Source organism: Gossypium arboreum, chromosome 6, assembly GCF_025698485.1.
Source record: "Gossypium arboreum isolate Shixiya-1 chromosome 6, ASM2569848v2, whole genome shotgun sequence".
In the NCBI taxonomy this organism is placed as follows: Eukaryota; Viridiplantae; Streptophyta; class Magnoliopsida; order Malvales; family Malvaceae; genus Gossypium; species Gossypium arboreum.
The window spans coordinates 88034863-88044107 of NC_069075.1; the positions used below are offsets into that span (position 1 = coordinate 88034863).

Consider the following 9245-nt stretch of genomic DNA (forward strand, 5'->3'; position numbering starts at 1 on the left):
TGGGAATGAATTGAATATAAGGAGGATATTTCTGATCCAATTAACATAGATGTAGATGCAGAAGTAAAGATCGAATTAACTAACTTTGAACTACAATTGATTCTTATTGAAAGTGTAGATGAGCCGATACACTTTCTAGCCATAACCAATGAGGTGTCAATGATAAGTCTAAATTATATAGTTTTATTTAGCACCTTTTTACTTGGAATTTATGTATAGCTCGAGCATTTGGATAGCTAATTGTGTAATTTTAGTTCATATTGAGACATTGGGCATAATTTTAGTAAAAGTTGTAATTTTATATAATTAGGTGTTAATTTTACATAATTTCACTTTATTATGCTACATGTTAAATTCTTGCTTAACTTGCGGCAGTTGGACCATCGAACTGCTCAATGTTGGGAGCTATATAATAAGGACACACATTAAATAAAGCTAATTATTTCACATTATGGACAACAAGCTAATGAATTGGACTTAGAGAATTGTTTTAACCCAACTTGGAAGATGATTGTTCAAATGAATTAAGTCTACCTCTAATTGGGTTGCCAAACCATCCAATAGGGGGAGAAAATCCCAAATTCAGAATAGATATGAAGAGTAACCCAAAAAAACTTTTGGAGTAATTATTTAAGGGCTCCTGCATGTGTAAATAAATCACATAATGGCCCCAACAAGTTTCCATGGTCACTGTCCAACCTTTCTTCTTGAATCAAGCAAAAATCGGGCACAAATCAAGCAGCCAACAACTCCTCATCCCAAAAATCAAGGTTAGCCATGCATGGGAGATTCCTAAGGGATGTGTATGCTATTTTTAGCAAACTCCCAAGCTCCCCCTCAAGTATAAATAGTACCTTCTATTCATCCTTCAACCATCCCTCATCCCTCATCCCTCAACACTCATGCATTCTTTAATCTTTCTTTACTCTCTTCCACTCCTTAAGCTCTCTATCTTCCCATTTTCTTTTAGCTAGCATTTCCTTGAGAGAAAAACTCACTTGGTCGGCCACATTGAGGAACAATTTGTGAAGGAACAACTACGGAAATTGGAGGAAGCCACTACGAACAGTCTTTAGGGAATCATCGAATGCATCAAGAGTTTCTTCTTCCTTTATCTTTAATTTGTTCTTAATTTATAAACATGCTTGCAAATTATTTAATGGTTTTTACATTAATGATGGCGAGTTAAATTATTTTAGCTAGGATAATTGTAATGCTTTGATTAAATTCATTCAATTCATGTTTATACTATTTTGAGCCTCAGTTGTTCATTCTTCTAATTAAAATCATTCATGTTACTCATGCATTAAAATATGTTTGAATACATTAGAATTAGTTGCTTAATCCGACCCATATGGTAATTAATGGACACAATAATTGGAAGGTGCATGCTTAATTTATATTCGACCTAGAATAAATTAAAGGTTTGTAATGATTTTAAAACAATACTATTACCTTGTGTAGCTTTAGGTTTATGTGATTAAATTATTTCAAACCAACCCAATCCTTGTTACTTCACATAAATTCTAAGGAATCCTTAGTTAAATATTGACATAGAAATATGCATATTTTTATAAGTATAAGACTTCGGGAGAACTTATATAATAGTCCAAGTTAATGAATGATCAAGTTACCATGGAATTTTTTCGGAACGTTGTTAAACAATATAAAAATTGAATTGAGTCAAGTGTTGTAATTGTTCTAGCTTATTCATATTATTGTTATTAAAACTTGTGAATTACTGTTAAACCATTTCATTCCATTTAAGTTAATTCATTTGCATATAGTTGGTTAATTTAATTTTAACATATTTCACCTTAAAATATTGTGTTTTCTTAACCAACTTGTAAATACTAATTTTACAATTATTGATTTAAACACTGTCCCTGTAGAGACGATACTTTTTTTACTTACTTATTACTTGATAATGATTGTGTATACTTGCACATTCTGTTGCGAACCAAGTTTTTAGTGTTGTTGCCAATGACTTTTAATTTAATCATTATTTGTGAAATTATCTCTTGCAATTTGGTTTATTTATTTTTATTTTTATTTAATTAATATTTTATTTTTGTGATTTTCTTTTCAGGTGTTTATGAGCATAGATCAAATCATCAATTTACTCCTTGTAGACCCTGAAATCAAGTGGACATTTAGACAAATAAGACAAGATAGACTAGCCCAAAGACAAGCCGCAGAAATGGACCTTGACAATCAAAACAAAGTTAAAGGGAATGGAGTTGCCAATGCTCGCATTCCAATCCTTATTGTTGATGATAGGGATTGAGATATAAGGCAATATGTTGTGCCCCTTTTTAATGAGTTTAATACGGGAATTAAGAGACTGAAGATTGAGGCACTAGAGTTTAAACTGGAGCTTATGATGTTTCAGATGCTTCAAATAGTGGGCCAATTTAGTGAAATGTCCGTAGAAGATCCATACCTTCACCTTCAATTATTCATGAAGGTGAGTGATTCCTTCAAGATAGCTGGTGTAACTGAATACACATTAAGATTGAAGTTTTTTCCATACTTTTTGCGAGATATAGCACAACTATGGATTAATTCTTTACCACCGAGCTTAATTTCTACATGGCAAGAATTAGCAGAACTCTTTCTGGTTAAGTATTTCCCACCTAGAAAAAATGTTAAGTTGCAAAATGAGATCACCACTTTAAAACAAATGGATGATGAATCTCTATACGAGGCATGGAAAAGATTCAAAGAGTTACTATGCAAATGCCCTCACGACAGGATTCCGTATTGCATTCAATTGGAGACATTTTATAATGGTCTCAACGCACAAACTAGGATGGTGGTAGATGCTTCTACAAATGGTGCTCTCCTTTCTAAGTCTTATAATGAGGCTTATAAAATTATCGAGAGAATATCAATTGTAAGTGGCTGAAAAATCGAGCAACTTCAGGAAGACAAGTAGCAGGAGTGCATGAATTAGACACCTTTACTTCACTCTCATCTCAAGTATCTTTTTCTCTTCAATGTCGAAACAGTTTACTTCTAACTATTTAAACAATGTTGCAGCCCAACCACCAAGTCAATTAGGCATTATTTCCCACGTATACTGTGGGAACAAACATTCGTTTCAGAATGTTCCATCAAATCTCAAGTCTATTTATCATGTAAAAAATCAAAACCATAATAGAAGTAGAGAAGGACCACAATCCAACTTATATGACCCTTCGTGGCGAAACCATCCAAACTTCTCTTGGAGTAACCAAGAAGTGTCTCGTGTGAAATGATATGTGAATTGTGCAAGTATACATGTTGGATCAAGTAATAAAGTGATAAGTGAGTATCGTTCCCACGAGGATTGGATTGAGGCACAAAAGTGGTCAAGTTATTATAATAAAATGCAATTAATGCTATGGTAAAGCTTGTAACACCCCTTACCCGTACCCTAGATCGGGACAAGGTACGAAGCATTACCAGACTTAAACACAAATAATCATGCAAACCGGGCCATAAATTTCATTCATATTTTAAATCATTCTATGACATGCACATAATCCCTTATTTTGGTTTACGAAGCTCAAAACATACTTTGGAAAGGGTTCGGGGCCAAACTGAGAACTTTGGAAAGCTCTGGGAAAAACTTAGAAATTTTTCTCATGAAACTAGGTCACACGCCCGTGTGCCATCAACACGCCCGTGTCCCTAGGCCGTGTAACTCTCTGTTTATGACTTTAGCAAATAAATTGAACTACACGGCCAGGCCATATACCGGTGTCCCCAGGTCGTGTCCCTCACACGGTGGAGACACACGGCCGTGTCTCATCCCGTGTAGTTAACTCTTAGGCTATTTTCCAAGCCTTTTTGTTACCATTACATGCACACACATATACATGGATCCAATGGCATTCAACATCCTTAATTATGATACAAACATATCATTTACCTATCAACATGCAAGTGTTACACATTCTCACTTTAAACCAAGACTAGTCATACCATAGTTATCTTTGTGCCAATTTATTTCAACTTATCATCAAACTTCCATGTTCAAAGAATTATTATTCTATCTCCATATTACACATTTAATTCATGGTCATAATACATGCATTCAACACACATGACATATTGCCAACCATGCATGAGAAACAAACATAATCATATCTTCACATCATAAGCAATAAATCATAACATGACTAGCTAGACTTACAAGTGTAACGCACGGGTTTGTGCAAGTGTACACAGTCGTTATCAAGTAGTAAGTAAGTATCGAGTTATCATCTCCACAGGGATTGTATTTGTGCTAAGTCACTTAATTTGTAAAAGTGTCTTAACTATTTGATAAATAAAAACAATATAATTGAGAAGAGATGAAAAATTAAGTATATGAAACTAAATGCAATGATCCCTAATGCAATTTATCCTAAGTACGCAAACAATATGAATGAGATAGATTTTAGCAGAATTAACACAATAAGTAACAATTATAATATAAATAAGCTAGGACAATTACTTTAATTAAACTCAAATTATTATCAACATGCTTATCAATATTCAGAAAAACATTCCATGGAAACTTGATCTTTCATGAGTTTGGAAACCATATTAGGTCCTTTCGAAATCCTTTACTTAGTAAATACGTATTTTACTGATCCTTATTTACTAAGGGTTTCTTAGTATTCATGCGAGGTAATAGGGACATGTTAGGTTTGAAATAGTTTAATCACACAAATCTAAAAACTATGCAGATAACAGAGCCTGGTTAGGGATGTTATGCAACCTGCAATTTAATCGAGTTAGGATCTAAATTGAGCATGCACATTTCAATTATGTGTCCATTAGCCGTCGTCTGGTTAGGATCACTCAGCTAATTCAGGTGCATTTCAATCACGTATGAACGAGATGTAGACTTGATTTTAATTGAAAACATGATCGATTGAGGCACAAATATTATAAGCATGAATCAAATAATTATTATTAAATCAAAGCAATCATCCTAGCTTAAATAAAATTAAGCTATCATTGTTGTAAACAAGAAAAAAGAACACATAGCAAACCTTCTTGAATTAAATTAAAGTAAGAAAGATTAAACACAATTCAAAGTGGCTGTCACTCAAGACTCTGATTGATGAGGGCTCCTTCATTTCTTTGCTTTGCTCCTTTGATGATGGCTCTCCAAGGTGGCCGACCAAGGGTTCTTTAAGAGGCTAATTTGCTCAAAATCTTTATGCAAAGATGATGATAGGCGTGAGGGCTAAGAAAGCTAAGAGAATTGAGAGAGAAGAGAATGATGAATGAGTGAGGGATGAATGAGGGATGGGGGATGAGGGATGATAGAAAAAGTGAGAAATGGGTTCTTATTTATAGGTGAGGCATGGGAGCTAGTTTGCTAAAAATAGGAGTGTCCATCTTCAAAACTCCTTCCAAGGGTGGTCGGCCATGAATTAAGGGAATGTGGCTGATTTTGCTTGATCCTTGGTCAATTTAAGTGCCACAACAACTCAGGACTAAGACTCGGTCACCAGCAAATCTTCGAGCAAATCTCTGATTTCTTCAACTCTTCAAAGACCTTGTGTAATTAAACCAAAAGATGGTTTATGAACCTCCATATTCAGCCAAATTTTGGGTTGACTTGGCCCTCCATTTGGACGGTTTTGTAATCAAATTAAAGCTCTCAGACCTGTCCAAAAAAAAATCAATAAGTTAGAGGACCAAAGAATTAAATTTTACCAAGTTAATTAAATTAATTAAAACCCAAATTATTAATGAAATATTTTAAAATGAATTATTAAATATAATTTTATATTTTATTATTTAATTTAATCATGCATGGCCCACTTTATGTCATAAAAATATAATATGCTCAATTTAATATAAAATAAGCCATTTTATGCATGAAAACTATATAATAAAGCATAAAATCACATTTTAATAATTTCTATGCCCTGTTTTCATATTTTCATATATTTCATTAATTTATTAAACAATTACTTGGTTTTAACAACAAATTTAAGTAAAAAGGTGATAATTTATATAGGAAAAATCCTATATATTTTATAGTTTACACACCCCCAAACTTAAATCGTTGCTCGTCCCGAGTGATGTTCATGCACAGCACAAGGTCTCACTAAAGAAAAATTGCTAAAAGTGTAAACAGCATCAATCATTGCCCCATAATCATGTATTAATAAATTCATGCTCATCGATCTTCTTCATTAACAAGTAATTCATATGCAACCATTTTGAAAATTTTATACTAAGTTTCAAGGTATGCCAACATGAATCATAGTATGTATATACGTCACAGCCATAGATAATATTCTTTCATTCAATATAATTTCTCATCAATCAAGCAAAACAATCACAAGGCTTATTTATAATCATCATATGTTGAACTTAGGACTTTCTCTCGACTAATGTAGGTGACATAATCATCAAATCAATAGGTCTTTTATAAGGTTGTAATGGGGCTCGGTCAAAGGCAGGGATTTTAAGAGATAGGATATTTCTATTTCAAGATCTTAACCTTTAACTTTGTCTTGGTTTCTCATAATACAACCTTTTGCTCTACGTGAAACTTTGGAACACCCCCAAACTTATTTTGAACTTAAGCTCATACATTTTTTTCCTTTTTGAAGACTTAGCAAACTTTTCTTCGCCTTCTTTTTTTTTATTATAAGCATGAGCACATACATCTTTATGAAAATTTCCTCAAATGTTGATTACCAAGACAACTTAATTTAAGATAGGTGCACAAAATTAGAATAACTTACAAAGATGGTAATGTGGCTTGTAATGTAGGTTCATTGCAATAAACAGGCCTTTAAGCTCAAAATTATAATTTCAAGGGTCTAATATCACAAGGTGGGCTTGAAAAGGCTCAAACAATCCAAAGAAAATGGTACCTTAGGATTTCGCCTCTAGAAAGTTACTAAGCCAATTCTAAAGATGTATCTTCATGTATGTCTAATCTCAAAAGAAACTAAGTTTTCATGGAAAACATTATCGAAGACTAAGATCACACAATCATTTCGTTCTTCATGAAAACATACAGTCATTTAGATAAAATCATCATTCATGCTTGCATACAAGCTATCTTATTAACAAAGAATTTCTCTAAACATTCATTTATTAAAACATACTCATGAAAGAAATAATTGAAACATACTTGAAAATTTGAGCAGTAATTATTTGCCTTACCCCCTTTAAAAAGAAGCAATGTCCTCATTGCAAAAACAAAGTAATGAATGAAAACTGAACACCAAGTAGGGTTAAAAAGAAAGAGAGGTGAGTCATTAAGACTACTTAAATACCAAGTCTTTCCTTATAATCCAATCCTAGACATGTTCATTCACATTACCACATCACTTAGTCTTTTTCTTTCTAAAAGAAGCATTTATTCATGCTTGCTATGTTTTATTTTGCATAAATTAAATCCTAGTTACTAAATAAAAAAATTCCTAAAGACCTAAAATAAATAATAAAAAAAAGACAAGAAATCCCCCATTTTATTCTTTTGACTCATTCCCCTTGTCTTCTGATAAACTGTAATTTATACATATTTCTATCTCATGCTTAGCACATTTTATGGATGATTTTTCCTTAGATTTGGTGAATTTGATGCTCCTAATGCATTAATATCATATTTTATACTTAGGTAAGCATAAGAGAGTGAAAGGGACGAGAAACGGCCAAAAACGGAGAAAATGGGCTAACATACGAAATCAACACGGCCTGGACCTCCTCACACAGGCAGACCACACAGTCGTGTCAATTTGGCAGAATCAAAGCACGACTCACATGGGTGGACCACACGCCTGTGCCTATTTAACAGTCTTGACCACGGCCTGAAGTAATCGCACACGGGCGTGTTACACGGGCGTGTCCTTATCGAGCCCAAATTGAGTCCAATTCAGAAAAGGCTAATTTTGAGGGTTCTTAGGCATTCTAAAGCCTATAAATACACCCTATAGGAGGAGGAAAAGGGGGGATGTAGAGGAGGAAGTAGGGAACTGCTCAAGGAAAGCCGATTGATCCATCTTAGAAGCCGGATTCATCAACAAGACTGAAGATCTCCCATCAATTTCCCTTTAGGAGTTTTGGGTTTTTCTTTATGTCTTGTATTCATTATTCTTCTGGGATGTTTACCTTTTTAGTTATGAACTAAAACCCCTAAATAACTAAAGGGAATGAAACCTAAGACAGATCTTGTTATTATTATCTGAATTGTATGATAAATATTTGACTTGTTCTTAATTATGTGTTCTTAATTCTTATTTTGATATTCCAGGATATTGATTCAATTTAAGTTCTTATTCAGAGGAGGAATAGACCATGTCTAAGAGTACATTTGTCATAATTCAGTGGAGTTTATTGTGCGCCTAGAGATAGGGTGACAAGATTTTGTCGGATTAGGGTGAAACCTAATAAGGGGACCCATAGATTGAGTTAATGCAACCCTAGGGAGTTAATTAGAAAGAGATTTCAATTATTCAACCTCGTGTTAGACGTTGTTAGCCTCAAGAGGGATAATAATATAACTTAGGGATTTCTACGGATCAAGTCAAATGAATAAATCGTCCGATTCAGAGTCAAATAACAAGTGAAGTCTAGGTGGATTTTTCCTTAGATATTGTCTTAATTCAATCATTTTTCCAAAAGTAATTCCCCAATTCTATTTTTTTTGTATTCTTAGTTTAGTTAATTAGTTAGTTAAAACAAACCCCATTATTCTTAGGCTAGATAATAAAAAGATAGTCATTACTAGTACTTTTAGCTCCTTTGGGTTCGACAATTCGGTCTTGCTAAAGCTATACTACTTTTAGTTCCTTCATTGTGATAATAGTTAGTTTCAAGAACGATTCATTATAAATATTTAAAACCTGTCACGAATATCATGTAGCAAGTTTTTGGCGTCGTTGCTTGGGAACTAAGATATTAGGACCACTCGATTTTTATTATTTTAGCCATTTTACTTTTATTGCAATTTAAATTTTTATTTTCTTTTCTAACTCTTCATTTATTTTCCTCTGACAGGTTTTTCTAGTTTATGACCAGGAAAACCCGTCAGGACCATTACTGTTTGACAGTGAGATCAATCGCACAGTTCACAGAAACCAGAGAGAAATAAGGCGAAGCTTAAGATACACAGAGAACGAGCAAGAGGACGATATTCAAACCACAACCAAGGAGATGGTTGAAAATCAAAAAAACCTGATACCTCTTGCGATTGCTGTCAATCCAATAAATCAGAATCCTGCTCCGCGCACTATGTA

The 9245-nt window shown here is 33.5% G+C and overlaps 1 non-coding gene across 1 annotated transcript; it reads right to left on the reverse strand.

Moving 5' to 3' along the window:
• Nucleotides 1-2650: 2650 nt before the first annotated feature.
• Nucleotides 2651-2759, reverse strand: LOC128295057 (small nucleolar RNA R71). The gene has a single exon (XR_008285364.1). It is a non-coding gene; the product is annotated as a small nucleolar RNA R71 (small nucleolar RNA).
• Between the last annotated feature and the right edge of the window lie 6486 nt (nt 2760-9245).